General features: G+C 47.9%; 1 long non-coding RNA gene across 1 annotated transcript in view; it reads right to left on the reverse strand.

The window, feature by feature from the left end:
* Positions 1–16386, reverse strand: part of LOC130298391 (uncharacterized) — a 107732-nt gene extending 91346 nt beyond the window's left edge. Inside the window, exon 1 of the long non-coding RNA XR_008849777.1 lies at positions 16328–16386. This is a non-coding gene — a long non-coding RNA (uncharacterized LOC130298391). The remainder of the gene's footprint in view (positions 1–16327) is intronic.
* Between the last annotated feature and the right edge of the window lie 726 nt (positions 16387–17112).

The raw sequence follows: 17112 nt of genomic DNA on the forward strand, positions 1-17112 counted from the left end.
GTTAGTGTAAATTTATTTTTTATTTTTTTACACTAACAGGCTGGTGTAGCCCCCATTTTTTCCTTTTCACAAGCAGTAAAAGGAAAGAAAGACCCCCAAAATTTGTAGTGCAATTTCTCCCGAGTACGGAGATACCCCATATGTGGCTCTAAACTGTTTCCTTGAAATACGACAGGGCTCCGAAGTGAGAGAGCGCCATGCGCATTTGAGGACTAAATTAGGGATTGCACAGGGGTGGACATAGGGGTATTCTACGCCAGTGATTCCCAAACAGGGTGCCTCCAGCTGTTGCTAAACTCTCAGCATGCCTGGACAGTTAGTGGCTGTCCAGAAATGCTGGGAGTTGTTGTTTTGCAACAGCTGGAGGCTCCGTTCTGGAAACCCTGCCGTAGAAGACGTTTTTAATTTTTTATTGGGGGGGGGACAGTGTAAGGGGGTGTACATGTAGTGTTTTACCCTTTATTATGTGTTAGTGTAGTGTAGTGTTTTTAGGGTACATTCACACTGGCGTGCTACGGTGAATTTCCCGCTAGGAGTTTGCGCTGCGGCAAAAAATTTGCCGCAGCCCAAACTTGAAGCAAGAAATTTATTGTAAACCTGTCTGTGTGAATGTACCCTGTACATTCACATGGGGGGGGGGGGGGGGCAAACCTCCAGCTGTTTCAAAACTACAACTCCCAGCATGTACTGACAGACCGTGCATGCTGGTAGTTGTACTTTTGCAACAGCTGGAGGCACACTGGTTGGAAAACCCTCAGTTAGGTTCTGTTACCTAACTCAGTATTTTCCAACCAGTGTGCCTCCAGCTGTTGCAAAACTACAATTCCCAGCATGTACAAATCACCGAAGGGCATGCTGGGAGATGTAGTTATGCAACAGCAGGAGGTACCCAACTACAATTCCCAGCATGCCGAGACAGCTGTTTGCTTTCTGGGCATGCTGGGGATTGCAGTTTTGCAACATCTGGAGAGCTACAGTTTTTTGACCACTGCACAGTGATCTCCAAACTGTGGACCTCCAGATGTTGCAAAACTACAACTCCCAGCATGCCCAGACAACAAACAGCTATGTGGGCATGCTAGGAGTTGTAGTTTTGCAAGATCTGGAGGGATATAGTTTAGAGACCACTGTATAGTGGTCTCAAACTGCAGCCCTTCAGCTGTTGCAAAACTACATATTCCAGCATGCCCAAACAGCTGTCTGGGCATGCTGGGAGTTGCAGTTTTGCAACATCTGGAGGGCTACAGTTAGAGACCACAGTCTGATGACCCCCCTGGGCATTTGCGCGGGGTGCCTGCTGATTGATATCAGCAGTCACCCCGGCCCGGTCCCCGCCCGGCGCGCGGCGGGGACTGAAATTCCCACGGTCGTATGGATACGCCCTGGGTCCTTAAGTACCAGGACGTCAAAGCGTATCCATACGCCCTAGGTCCTTAAGTGGTTAAACACTAACCTTGAGGTTGGGGAAATTTGCCAGATTTGTAAATTATTTCTATTTAAAAATCTTAATCCTCCCAATACTTATCAGCTGCTGTATTCTACAGAGGAAGTTATTTTCTTTTTGGATTTCTTTCCAGTCTGACCACAGTGCTCTCTGCTGACACTCTTTTTATTAGAAAAATACAAAACTTATCAAATACAAAACACAAAGCAAGCTTAACCAGCTATAACATAAATAAGAAATACTCTAGAACCAAAAACAAAACCTCATAAACAAAACCCTGCCTAACCGGCCAGCCCAGCTTTACTAAGATACTAAAATACTAAGATATTAACCCCTTCCCGCAGAATGTCATATGTAAACGCCGGGTTGTGCAGTTCGTTCGCGCATCCCGACGTTTATAAATGACATTCAGTTAACCCGGCGATGCGCAGCATCGCACGGGTTAACTGGCAGAAGTCCCGCTGTTTCCAGCAGGGGACAACTTCTGCTTCACCCCCAGGACCATCCATTGATGGTCCTGGTCAGCGATCACTGTGATTGGTCCCTGTGGACCAATCACAGTGATCTAGGGTGAAAGTTCAGATCCCGCGGCATAGGTGGGGGAACACGCGGGGACCGGCGGCCTTACCCGAACCAGCGGCGGGACCGAGGAGCAGCGCGGGACCGGCCACGTGGACGAGCAGCGACGGGACCGGCAGGTAAGTACATGGTCCTCAGAAGCAGCAGTGAAGATCTTCACTGCTGCTTCTAGGAGTCTGAAAACTACAACTCCCAGCATGCCTAGACAGCCTTTGGCTGTCTGGGCATGCTGGGAGTTGTAGTTTTGCAACATCTGGAGGGCCCCAGTTTGGAGACCATTGTATAATGGTCTCCAATCTGTGCTCTTCCAGCTGTTGCAAAACTACAACTCCCAGCATGCACTGACTGTCCAGACATGCTGGGAGTTTTAGTTCAGCAACATCTGGCCCTTCAGATGTTGCCAAACTACAACTCCCAGCATGCCCTTCAGCTGTCTGGGCATGCTGGGAGTTGTAGTTTTGCAACAACTGGAGACACACTGGTTGGGAAACATTGTTTCTAACTCAGTGTTTCCTAACCTGTGTGCCTCCAGCTGTTGCAAAACTATAACTCCCAGCATGCACTAACAGACCATGCATGCTGGGAGTTGTAGTTTTGCAACATCTGGAGGGCCCCAGTTTGGAGACCATTGTATAATGGTCTGCAATCTGTGCTCTTCCAGCTGTTGCAAAACTACAACTCCCAGTATGCACTGACTGTCCAGGAATGCTGGGAGTTTTAGTTCAGCAACATCTGGCCCTTCAGATGTTGCCGATCTACAACTCCCAGCATGCTTTTCAGCTGTCTGGGCATGCTGGGAGTTGTAGTTTTGCAACAACTGGAGACCCACTGGTTGGGAAACATTGTCTGTTTCTAATTCAGTGTTTCCTAACCCGTGTGCCTCCAGCTGTTGCAAAACTATAACTCCCAGCATGCAGTATGCAACAGACCATGCATGCTGGGAGTTGTGGTTTTGCAACAGCTGGTGCCCCCCCCCCCCCCCCTGTGAATGAATAGGGTACATTCACATGGGCGAGGCTTTTACAGTGGGTTTCTCGCTGCAAGATTGAGATGCAGCAGATTTTGCGCTGGGAAACTCGCTGTAATCCCCCACCCATGTGACTGTACCCTAAAAACACTACACTACACCAACACAAAATAAAATAAAAAGTTAAAAACACTACATATACACATACCCCTACACAGCCCCCCTCCCCCAATAAGAACGTCCGGTACATGACTGTTTCCAAAGCAGAGCCTCCAGCTGTTGAAAAACAACAACTCCCAATATTGCCGGACAGCCGTTGACTGTCCACGCATGCTGGGAGTTTTGCAACAGCTGGAGGCACCCTGTTTGGGAATCACTGGCGTAGAATACCCCTATGTCCACCCCTATGCACTATGCAAATCCCTAATTTAGGCCTCAAATGCACATGGCGCTCTCACTTTGGAGCCCTGTCGTATTTCAAGGCAACAGTTTAGGGTCACATATGGGGTATCGCCGTACTCGGGAGAAATTGCGTTACAAGGTTTGGGGGGTATTTTATTCTTTAACCCTTCATGAAAAGGAAATGTTGGGGTCTACACCAGAATGTTAGTGTAAAAAATTTAAATTTTTTACACTAACATGCTGATGTTGCCCTATACTTTACATTTTCACAAGAGGTAAAAGGGAAAAAAGCCCCCCAAAATTTGTAACGCAATTTCTCCCGACTACAGAGATACCCCATATGTGAGCGCAAAGTGCTCTGGGGACGCACAACAAGGCCCAGAAGGGAGAGCGCACCATGTACATTTGAGGTGATTTGCACAGGGGTGGCTGATTGTTACAGCGGTTTTGACAAACGCAAAAAAAACAAAACCCCACATGTGACCCCATTTCGGAAACGACACCCCTCAGGGAATGTAATGAGGGGTGCAGTGAGAATTTACCCCCCACAGGTGTCTGACGGATCTTTGGAACAGTGGTCCGTGAAAATGAAAACTTGTACAGCCCACTGTTCCAAAGATCTGTCAGACACCAGTGGGGGGCAAATTCTCACTGTACCCCTTGTTACGTTCCTCAAGGGGTCTAGTTTCCAAAATGGTATGCCATGTGTTTTTTTTTTGCTGTCCTGGCACCATAGGGGCTTCCTAAATGCGACATGCTCCCGAGCAAAATTTGCTCTCAAAAAGCCAAATATGACTCCTTCTCTTCTGAGCATTGTAGTTCGCCCATAGTGCACTTCAGGTCAACTTATGGGGTACCTCCATACTCAGAAGAGATGGGGTTACAAATTTTAGGGGGTATTTTCACATATTAACCCTTGCAAAAATGTGAAATTTGGGGGGAAACACACATTTTAGTGGAAAAAATATTTTTTTTTTTTTACATATGCAAAAGTCGTGAAACACCTGTGGGGTATTAAGGCTCACTTTATTCCTTATTACGTTCCTCAAGGGGTCTAATTTCCAAAATGGTATGCCATGTGTTTTTTTTTTGCTGTTCTGGCACCATAGGGGCTTCCTAAATGCGACATGCCCCCCGAGCAAAATTTGCTCTCAAAAAGCCAAATATGACTCCTTCTCTTCTGAGCATTGTAGTTCGCCCGTAGTGTACTTCAGGTCAACTTATGGGGTACCTCCATACTCAGAAGAGAAGGGGTTACAAATATTGGGGGGTATTTCCTGCTATTAACCCTTGGAAAAATGTGAAATTTGGGGGGAAATACACATTTTAGTGAAAAAAAATAAAAAAAATTTTACATATGCAAAAGTCGTGAGACACCTGTGGGGTATTAAGGCTCATTTTATTCCTTGTTATGTTCCTCAAGGGGTCTAGTTTCCAAAATGGTATGCCATGTGAGGGTTTTTTGCTGTTCTGGCACCATAGGGGCTTCCTAAATGCAACATGCCCCCCAAAAACCATTTCAGAAAAACATACTCTCCAAAATCCCCTTGTCGCTCTTTCCCTTCTGAGCCCTCTACTGCGCACGCCGAACACTTTACATACACATATGAGGTATGTGCTTACTCAAGAGAAATTGGGCTACAAATATAAGTATACATTTTCTCCTTTTACCCCTTGTAAAAATTCAAAAATTGGGTCTACAAGAACATGCGAGTGTAAAAAATGAAGATTGTGAATTTTCTCCTTCACTTTGCTTCTATTCCTGTGAAACACCTAAAGGGTTAAAATGATGACTGAATGTCATTTTGAATACTTTGGGGGGTGCAGTTTTTATAATGGGGTCTTTTGTGGGGTATTTCTAATATGAAGACCCTTCAAATCCACTTCAAACCTGAACTGGTCCCTGAAAAATAGTGAGTTTGAAAATTGCTGCTGAACTTTGAAGTCCTCTGGTGTCTTCCAAAAGTAGAAACTCGTCACTTCTATGATGCAAACATAAAGTAGACATATTGTATATGTGAATAGAAATTTTTTTTATTTGTAATATACATTTTCCTTACAAGCAGAGAGCTTCAAAGTTAGAAAAATGCTAAATTTTCAAATTTTTCATCAAATTTTAGGATTTTTCACCAGGAAAGGATGCAAGTTAACACAAAAATTTACCACCATGTTAAAGTAGAATATGTCACGAAAACACAATCTCGGAATCAGAATGATAACTAAAAACATTCCAGAGTTATTAATGTTTAAAGTGACAGTGGTCAGATGTGCAAAAAACGCTCTGGTCCTTAAGGCAAAAATGGGCTTGGTCCTGAAGGGGTTAAAATATGCCCAAAATATCTAATCAAACACTCACACGCTTACCGAAAATGAACATAAGAAAAATAAATAAATAAATAAAATAGCACAACTTGGCTTGTCAAAATATAAACATAAAAGTTATCATTACCCGACTATAACTCAAAACCATCCATACTTGGGAACACGCAACAAGAAAACTAAATAGAAAAGTAGCAAGCACACCTAAAAAAAATTAAAAAATAAAATAAAATAAAAAATAATTATTGTATGTTTTTTTACATTTTATTTTTTTATATATTTTTTTATTAATTTTTTTACATTTTTTAGATTTTTTTTTAATCTATATATATATATATATTTTCTTCTCATATATTAAAAAAATAACTAAATAAATAAATAAAAATTACAAATTTTTTTTTATATTGTAATAATAATAAAAATAATCAAAATAATCATATCACACATACATTCACTTACAAAACGTCCAAATTAACTGTATCCTCTATCCGGGACTAATGAAAATACCAAGGAAAACATAAAACAGACCAAATAACTGAAATAAACAAAATAAACCACATATCAACACAACAACTGGTCCGGCTACCATAACGCTATAACATGAAACAATATGAAACAATATAGATATAACACAATATAGGTACAAAATTACTAAATTTACTATATAAATAAAATATAATATAAACAAAATATATGCACTACAGAAAACACCTACAAAATCAATAGAAAACCCTAGGAAAAACCCTACACTAAAACTGTACCCTCACCCACACCACCCCTCCTGTACATGGGTCAGAGTCCATACCGTTCTTACAGTTCACAAAGTCCAGTCCTTAACTAACCCATGTCAGGTCCCCCAAAGATGAACACCACCACCCACAAGCACACCCTCCCCACCTAGCACTCCTCCCAACCAACTTATACACAAACTTATACACCCTGAACCACAACCCACTTTAGGCCCAAGTTTGGTCGCCTGTAAGCCCTTCATACCATATCAGCTTAAAAACAAAACAAAAAGCTAGCGTGCACATGCATTAGCCCTCCACCAGGAAGAAGGATGGCAGACTTGATACATTCAAAATAATTTTACACTCTTTCCCTAACTCCCCCTACAATTCTCCCTAATCCTATCCCTCCATTCAAACTAACCCTGTTCTCATCCTATTTCTATCCCTATAACACTGTCCCTAACCAAAATAAAGGTACTCTACCTAAAAGGTCTAGTACCTAGGGCACATCAAAAGAAAACCCTCTCCATAAGAGAGAAGCCCTACTGTTACCAAGACTGCCATACTCCAAAGACCTGATCTTCCCGAGGTCACCGGTGATGTTCCTACAGACCTCCACCTCGGAGAGGATTTTCTGTTGGGTCGACACTAAACACCGTGCATTCCACGTGTAGTACCTAACCACTAAACTAACTAAGAATAAAGTGCCCCGATCTTGGCCACCCAGGTTCCTGAATGCCCCATAAGCCCACTCCGGATAGGTAAGGCCGGCAAGTTGATTCCAGCCGATGGAAGCACCCACCCTGATGTAAACCCCTATATTAAAGGGACAATCAAGCAGGAAATGGTCCATGCTTTCCAGCGTTTCCCCGCACTCTTCTCGGTGACATCCCCTGTCATCAGAGTTCCTACACTTCAAATTGTCCCTCACATATAGCTTCCCCTGAAAGCAGCACCAGGCCAAAACTTCTGGGGGATCCTTTTCATGTTCAAAAGATACAACCCCACCCTCAGATCCCGACCTGGGCAGTCCCTGAGCGCCAGAGGCTTCTGGAAGTGGGTCAACAGAACCCGTTTGTCAAGGAACTGCCTTGACTGGGTCCTGATCTCCCACACTCCCAGACCCCACCGACGTATCGCCTTCAGAGTCGGGGTAGCGTAAGCCGGAAGATATCCATGGGGCGTACGGAGGTCCTTCACTCGCCCTCCTCTCTCCCATTCCTGGAAGAAAGGCCGAAACCATTCCCTGCAGGAGAGTACCCACGGAGAAGCCCTCTCTGAACAGAGATTTGCGATGTTGGCTTTCAAGAAGGTGTTCGTAAAGAACACCACAGGGTTTACCATAGATAAACCCCCTAGTCTCCTCGTGCGGTACGTAACCTTCCTCTTGACTAGGTTCATCCTGTTCCCCCATAACAGTTGGAAAAACAGGCTGTAGATCCTAGTGTAGTAAGCCTCTGGCTTTCCCTGAGGGTCATAGACCAACCCTTCCACTGGTCCACCTTCTGAGCGGCATCCTGGAGCTTACCATCCCAGTTTTTGGTGGGATAATCATCCTGGCCGAATGTGATGCCTAAGACTTTTGCTGATTCTTGGGGCCCTGAGAGGGTGTCCGGGAGATCAAACGTGGGATCCCCCCCTCCCAGCCAGAGACTCTCACACTTATCCCGGTTGATCTTAGACCCGGATGCCTCCGAGTAGCAGTCCACCTCCGACATCACCACATCGACCTCCTCTCTCGAGGAGACGAAAATAGTGACATCGTCAGCGTACGCCACCACTCTCTGGGTGACAGCCGGCTCCGCCAGACTCATCCCGACTCCCGCCAACGGCCCACAATCTACCCTCCGGACGAAGGGATCGATTGCAAACACGTATAAAAGCGGGCTCAAAGGACAACCCTGACGGACTCCGGATCCCACCTCAAAAGAGCGGCCAGACCACCCGTTCACCAGCGGGAAACTCTCTGCCCCTGCATACAAGATCTTAAGCCAATTAACAAAAGTAGTTGGTAAGCCATATCTCAGGAGGACGGACCATAGGTACTCGTGGTTCACCCGATCAAATGCTTTGGCCTGATCCAAGGACAGCAAGTACCCCTTCCAAAGACCTGCACTACTCCGCTCCACTGCCTCCCTGACACTAAGGACAGCACTTAAGGTGCTTCGGCCTGGAACAGAGCAGTGCTGGGCCCCCGAAAGGAGCCGGGGTGCAAACTTCACCAGCCGATTAAACACTATCTTAGCCAGAAGCTTCCTGTCCGTATTGAGAAGAGCTATGGGCCTCCAATTCTCAATACGGCTAGGATCTTTACCCTTTGACAGAAGAATCAGTGCTGACCTCCTCATTGACTTTGGCAGAGTGCCCGAGGAGAAACACTCATTGAATACCTCAGTCAAGAGGGGAGCTAAAGACTCCTTAAAGGTCCTGTACCACTCGGATGTTAAGCCATCCGGACCTGGCGACTTCTTAGGGGCAAGCCCCTCGATCGCCAGTCTCACTTCCTCTTCCCTGATTTCTTCTGCCAAAACATCAAGAGAAGGGTCTACCCCTGGCTCAGGAATGGTTTCAGCCAGGAAAGCCGACATCCTGTCTCGATCTAGATCCTTCCTCCCCAAGAGGTGCGAGTAGAAGGATCTGACGACCTCCAAGATCCCTGATCTGGACCGATTCAGAGATCCTGTACTATCAATCTGTCCTGAAATGACTTTACTACTCACTGACATCTTACAGTTTCTGTAAGGGTCGGGCGAGCGGTACTTCCCGAAATCCCTCTCAAAAGCCAAAGATGCGTGCCTATCGTACTGACACCTCATCAGCAAGGATTTCACTCTGGAGATATCCTCCCGGCTACCTCCAGTCGAGACAAGGAGCTCGAGTATCCTCCTCAGACCCTGATACAGGCGGTACCTGTTCAGGGACCTGAGGCTCGAGAGCTGGCGGAAGAACCCCGCAACCCGCTTCTTGAATATCTCCCACCACTCTGACTTACTACTACAAAGGCCCAGTAAAGGTACCTGACTCTGAAGAAAATCCTCAAAGGACTATCTTATCTCCGCTTCCTCCAGGAGGGACTAATTCAGCTTCCAATAACCTTTTCCCATCCGGGGGGTCTCTGAAACATTCAGGGAAAACAAAATCATACAGTGATCGGAAAACTCCACCTCAACCACGGACACTGCGGAAGAGACGGCTTCCTCCTTCAAATAAAACCTATCTATCCTAGACCTGCGACTACCTTGATGATAGGTGAAACCCGTGTGGCCCGAGGGGCTCCGGATGTGGGCGTCCTCTAAGCGAGCTTCTCTAGTTATGCTAATCAGTGCCACACTATCACAAGTCAGCGGACCATTGGAGCCTCTCCGATCTTGGGACCTCGTGACATTATTGAAGTCCCCTCCAAAGATCACTTGCCGACTCGTAAAAATAAAGGGCTTAATCCTCATAAAGAGATCTTTACGGCCCCGCTTAGTTTGCGGGGCGTAGATGTTAATGAGCCGAAGCTCTTGTCCCTTCATGAAGACATCTAAGATCAGGCACCTCCCCATTTCTAATTCAATAACCCGTCGGCATTCAACAGGAGCGGTAAAAAGGACCGCCACCCCACTATACGGCTCAGCCGCAAGAGACCAGTGGGAGGGACCAAGCCTCCACTCTCTTCTGGCTCTTACCAGAGAGGCTAGATCTGGCAACCTGGTCTCCTGTAAAAAGAAAATGTCAGCTTCAACGCGGCCGAGAAAATCAAAGGCTGCAAATCTAGCCGTATCTGACTTTATGCTGGCACAGTTAATAGATGCCAGCGTCAATGGGGTGAGTGCCGCCATACAGGGTGATTAAATTAGACGGCCACACCCTTTACTTTTTCTTTCCCTTCTTTTTAGCCCCCTCATCCCCCGAAGAAGATGAGAGGGTAGGACCACTCTTAGTTCTTTTTTTTTATTCAGTTTGGTCCATTTGATCCCCATCTACATCCGGCCCCTGTCTAGCCCTGCCCTCCAAGGAAGGAGCCTCAATAGGACAGGGCCCAGTTCCCCCCGGAGGCTCCTTCTTCCTAGGCACCTGGCCCTCACCTTCCCCCTTCAAGGAGGGGGAGGAGATGGTATCGAGGACGAGGTACCGGTTTGACAGGTCAATCAGAGGGGGGGCAATCAGGCTTCCGTTTTGGACCTGGCCCGTAGTACAGGGAACAGAGGGCTCTGACCTCTTCTTTCTCCCTTTTCTTTTGCCCTTGTCTTTTTTAGGCCTCTCTCCACTCTCCTCATCCACACTTTCATAGTGGGAGGAATCGGAAGTGTCGGCCATATTGCCCTCCTCTTTGCGCAGCCTCCTGACCTCCTCATCCAGCACGTCCTCCTCCTGGGCTTCAGCGGTTACAGGGCCAGCTTCAGGAGGAGGGGCCGGAGCTACCCCCGCCACCTGGGCACTCTCCAGCTCCCTACTCCTCCTCCGATTTTCCTCCCGCCTTAGTTTGGCGGGGCCCTTTTTCCTCCTCACTAGCCCTGTTGCGCCCCCATCCCTGCCCGTGCCCTTCCCAGCCGAGGCAACTTCACAGCTCTCCTCAGCCGGAGCGGCCGCTGCACGGGCGAAGGCGCTAGGACAACGGCTGAAAGGGTGTCCGAGGACACCACACAGGTGGCACCGGATCTGCCTACAGGATGCGGCCAGATGACCCACCCCACCACACAAAGCGCAGACCTGCACAGTACAGGCTGCACTAAAGTGGGTGGGGCTGCCACACCTGTGACAGACCTTAGGCTGCCCCTGGTAGAAGACCTGGATCCTATCACGTCCAAGGAAGGCGGCTGACGGAATGTGGGCAACTGTACTCCCTGAACGCTTGAGTTTGACGGAAAACGTCCAGGCCCCGGACCAGATCCCGTGCTCATCAAAGTTTTTCTTGGGCATGTCCGTCACATCCCCATACCGTCCGAGCCAGGTCATGATGTCATAACAAGAAAGCGACTTGTTACGGGTCAAAACGGTCACTTTCTTGACAGAGTTCTGACGGGAAATCGCCTTTACGGCGAAATCCCGCCAGCTGGGCTCGTTCTTCGCCACTTCGTAGTTTGACCAGAAGAGTTCAAGACCCTCCGGCCGAACGAAACTGACGTCAAACTCAGACGAACCATAGGGGTGAATAAGGGCAAAGATGTCGCTCGCCCTGAATTCCATCTGAAGGAGGAGCTCAACCACTTTTGCGCGAGGTGGGCACGCATCCTCGCCCCTCCAAATCAGACGGACCACATTCCTACGGTTATTGTCCTGCCCGGATGTCGGGAGGGACCAGACCACCTCCCCATTCCTCTCTCGAAAAGCCCCCAAACCGTGCCTCTCTATCCAGAAAGACAGGTCGACCTCACCCCTTCCCTCTACCTGGATCGACCTGTCACCCCTGCGTAGAGCCTCCAGGAGGCGCTGTTGCAAGAGGCCTCCAGAGCCGGACGGAGACGGGGACCCCCCTGAACCCCCGGCAGCGACATTGGCATAGCTCCTAGGAGCAGTCACTACCGGGGGGGCAGCCGGACCAGACCCAGAACCAAACCCAGAACCACTAATAACACCATTCACACCACTCCTCTCATCATCTTTCTTCCCATTCATACCACTACTACTCCCACCATCATTCACTCCACTGACTCTCCCACATACACTCCTCTCATCCACAACACTTCCACACTCAGCATTCTCACATCCAGCACTCTTATCCTGACTAACATTTTCTGGGCTGGCTGGGACTTGTAGTGTTGCAGGTTTTATTACACTCTTTTTTTCTGGCTTAGCTGCCGGGGTCGATGCTGATAGTTCCTGCTCCATAGCTGAAAGCACTTCCGGAGTCTGGGGCTGCCCCTCCGGGCGCACCCCAGCTCCTCCCACAGTGACAGCACCTACTTTTCCCAACCACTCGGGTTCTGTGGATGATGCCGGCGCCCGGACACTCCCCCCCTCACAGAGGAGTGCCCCGCAGCGCCCACAGAATACACAGTACTCGGAGGACCGCCCCCCGAGCACACAGACCTACCACTCTCCTCCACCGGCACCCGGACACTCCCCCCCCCCTCACAGGGGAGTGCCCTGCAGTGCCGGTAATGCCCATAGCACTCGGGGAACCGCCCCCCGAGCACACGGCAGCATAGCTTGCCTCACCACTGCCCACCATCAGCCCATCCTGCCCCTCCCTACCGGCAAGATGGGTGGGCTTCACATCTATTGAGCCCTCTGCCTTTTCTGACGCCATGCTGTACCCCCCATGCTGGCTCCGTTCCACCACAGAAACGGGGTCTGGCAGTCTGGGGGGCCCAGCAGCCTGAACCAGCTTTGCAGCTGGCCCAGACTGCTGGAAGGGAACAAACACATATTGTACTGTTTCCTGAATCTTTTGTTTCTTAGCTTTTCGCTTCACCACCACATACTCACACTGATCTTCTCCAAAGGTAAAATTCTGGAGGTGGGCTGGGGACTGCATTATGATCGCCCTCAACAATCCCCCAGCCTCACTTTCCACATCCTCCTCACTATCGCTTGATGGTAGTGCCACCTGTGCTGGCTCAATGTAGCTGTCCTGTGTTTTGGTGTCATAGGGAGTAGCCACAGGAACAGCATCCATCTCCACAACTTGTGCACTTTCTTCCACCTTCTCCTCCTCCTTTACAGCTTCACCACCATCCTCACTATCTTCACCGCCACTACTATCCCCAACATCCACCTCCACCTTACCTGGGGATTTCGTGGCGGCAAACCGGCTGTCGTTCTCAAGCTTTTCCTTAAAGAGACCGCTCCCCTCCAAGATCTCTGCTCTCCTCTCCTCCAGCTGCACAATCTCAGCTTTCAGTGCTGCGATCTTTTTCCTTAACTCTGGCCTGTTCTTTTTTGGTGCAGTGTTCACCAGATTCTGAGCGCCTCGCAGATCTTCTCTGGCCAACTTCAGATCCTTGCCGCACCGATCATACTCAGCAAACCTCGCGGCCAGGCGGGAGCAGTAGTTGGCACTGGACTCCTTGGGCCCTCGCTCTACCCACAACTCCACACTTCTCCTCCTTGCCTTTTGTCCACCAGATCTCTGGCTGGTACCTGTTGCCGGGGGAGCAGAGCCTGCATTGCTGCAGACTCTGCCAGATCTTCTACCCCGGGCCGGAATGGCTATTGCTGTTTGCTCTCCACCCCCCGCCAGCCTTGAAGAACGGGAGGTGGAGGCCAGGGACGCCATGCAGGGAGGCTCTCCCGAGGAGGCTGCCACACTCCTGGGGAGGCTGATGAAACACCTGCTCTGGTCTGCTGGAAGTCTCTGGAGCACACAAAGAGACACACCCGAATGAGCTGCACACCAAACTGCTCAGGACTACAGGAAGTGCTCTCTGCTGACACCTCTGTCCATGTCAGGAACTGTCCGGAGTAGGAGAAGTTTACTATGGAGATTTGCTCCTACTCACAGAGAGCACTGTAGTCAGACCAAAAAGAACTATACAACTTCCTCTGTAGCATACGGCAGCTGATAAGTACTGTAAGGATTAAGATTTTTAAGAAGTAATTTACAAATCTGTTTAACTTTCTGGCACCAGTTGATTTAAAAAAATAAAATAATGTTTTCCCCCGGAGTACCCCTTTTACGTAACACCTGTAAATTCTGCACTACGAATATCACCAGCCACTGAAGAGAAAGGTCATCCAACAACTGAAGTCCCAAAAAAATCTGCCACTAAATCCCTCAAGCAACCGTTCAGTCCCAGTCCAGAACCATCTGACCAGACCACAGGGACCAGTGTGGAGGAGAACAGGGTCCAGGCTGTAAAAGAGAAGAACACTGGAGCAGCCAGATACACTGACTCTAAGGCTGAGCCTCATACTTCTATCGAAGCTGCAGAGTTATAGGGGAACTGTAAAAATGAAAGTACTACAACCCCCAGTGTGGTCAGTCTGTGCCCCTCTAAGGGTCAGGGTTGGAGGAGGCACAGGTTGAACAGACACACTACAATGGGAGTTGTAGTACTGTAGTTGTTAAAGAAAAAAAAGATGTTTTCATCAGGTTGCCCAGAGCAACCAATCAGATTGCTTCTTTCATTCTTGAGAAGACCTCTGAAAAATAAAAGAAGTAATCTGATTGGTTGCTAAGAGCAACTGGACAACATTTCCTCTCCACAGGTACATTTCCCCGATTGTCTTCATATTTAGGATGAGAATCTACTGACAAAGTGAGTAGCCAACCATTTCTGGGCATAAAACTCTGTAAGAGACAGCAGTCTGGGGACGTCTGTGGTGGACATGAAGGAAGGGGGGGGGTCCAGGGAAATTGAGATTTGACGTCTGCAGCGAGCGCTTCTCACTGAGCGACGGGTCTCATCCCAGGTATTGCAGGGGGACCCCCCACGATCAGCTACTTATCCCATAACCCATGGATAGGGGATAAGTTAATTTTTGCCATAGTTCTCCTTTAATTGGCCAGAACACACCCAAAATCGGTCCCAGCCAAACATTGCTTCGTCTCCTGTCATTTCTCCCAGCTGTTCTTTTTCTACCTGCTTGTAAGGCATGCCTACACTCTCTAATTCCTTAAAGTGGTACTCCGCCCCTAGATATCTTATCCCCTACCTTAAGGATAGGACAAAAGATGACTGATCACTGGGACCCCCGTGATCTTCATGCAGCACCCGGCGTTCCAAATAATATATTTAGAACTCTGGGTTCTCGTGGTGCGGGTCGTGACCTCACGCCACGCCCTTTCCATTTATGTCTATGGGAGGTGGTGTGATGTCACAAGAAGGTGTGGCATGATGTCACAAATCCCACCACAGAAACCAGTGAGCTAAACATACTATTTAGAATTTTGGTTGCTGCATGGAGATTGCTGGGGTCCCAGCAGCAGGATCCCATTGATCAGACATCTTATCCCCTATCCTTTACATAGGGGATAAGATATCTAGAGGCGGAGTACCCCTTTAAGGGACAGTTCATGTACCCAAAAGTTGATCCTTTGCAACCGTATGACCCCTAGCAAGTTCCCTGCATGAGTCCCATTCATCAGAAAAAGGCTTGTGCATGGAACTTGCTGGGTGTTCTACGTTTGCCTCATAAACTGCACCACCCAGCACCAGTTGCCTCTCTCCGCACCGCATTATGCAGATCGTGCAGGAGAGCAGCTTTGGTCATCCATGTTTTGCTAACTCTATTTTCACACACAGAAATAAATAAATGAGTCGAACAAGTCAAAGAACAGTTTAAAAAAAGGGGAACTTTATTTATTATTTATTAAAATGTTTGTGTAGGGGACTTTTTGTAACCTCCCATCACTCACAAAGAGCGTACAGTAACTAATACTCAGGACAGGAAAAACCTCCAGAGGGGAGGAAACCTGTAGGGAATCCATGGCTACTGTATGGCCCTTCCTCTGGGCATACTAAAGGAGGTTACCTCTATAATTTGGGCAAATGTTTCTGTGTATGTGCATGATTCCTAGGCCTGTGCCTTCATCCAACGTCTTGCTGTAGGTCCCGAAATGCTACTCCATGTCCTGGAAATAGTGCATCTAAGATAGGGGACAAAAAAAGATAGATTATTTACATGTTTATCATAGAAATACACATGGAACTGCAATAAAGACCTTTTGGACAAAACAATGTAACACTTACCAGTCACAGTCATGTGCATGACTTTGCATTCCCGTGTCCCTACACAGTGTCCAGCACCGGCCCCTCACTGATGAACAGGACCAGTGTTATTTCTGGGGCTATGCCTTCATCCAACGTCTTGCTGTAGGTCCGGAAATGCTACTCCATGTCCTGGAAATACTGCATCTAAGATAAGAAAAAAAAGATAGATTATTTACATGTTTATCATAGAAATACACATGGAACTGCACTAAAGATCTTTTGGACACAACAATGTAACACTTACCAGTCACAGTCATGTGTATGACTTTGCATTCCCGCGTCCCTACACAGTGTCCAGCACTGGCCCCTCACTGATGGAGAATGAACAGGAGCAGTGTTATTTCTGCTCAGTGCTGCTCTTTGGTGGACAATGGTTATGACATCACATGTGTGACACGCTGTTACCTCCTGGGAGTTCTATTTCAGTAGTGCTGCTCTCTGATTGGCTGAAAATAAAAAAAGCTTTCTAATACATTCTGTATGACTGTTATCTAAGGTTTTTGACAATTTTTATTAAAATGGCGCCACTGTGGGTGCGTTATATTTGTTTCTCCTAACCAGACATTCTGTATATGTAATATCATTTGGTGGCCCCAACAGCCTGGGCCCATAGGTTTCTTACATAGATCAATGCTACTCCGATAGGCTCAATGAGCAGCGCTGGCCGCCTGGACGTCTGACGAGTGACGTCCCTGACGTTGCGGTCTGGAGCGAAGGATGTCACTAGTCAGACGTCCCAGCAGCCATTGATTTAAAGTGGTCGTGGCTCCTGCTGCCAGTTCAAGATCAGACACCATGGCCCTAGATTGACATACTGCAACACCGATCCCCTGTGGCTGCCCACCTGTTGCAAAACTACAACTCTCAGCCTTCAGCTGTCAGGGCATGCTGGGAGTTGTAGCTTTGTAATAGCTGGACAGACGTCTGTCGAAAGGGGGGAAAAAGCACCAAAAATAAAGCAATGTGGGCTTTGAAAAACACCATTTATATGTTGTTTTTAATCACAGCCTAAGCCTAGGAACAAACACA

This window comes from Hyla sarda (assembly GCF_029499605.1).
Source record: "Hyla sarda isolate aHylSar1 chromosome 2 unlocalized genomic scaffold, aHylSar1.hap1 SUPER_2_unloc_6, whole genome shotgun sequence".
NCBI classification, from domain to species: Eukaryota; Metazoa; Chordata; class Amphibia; order Anura; family Hylidae; genus Hyla; species Hyla sarda.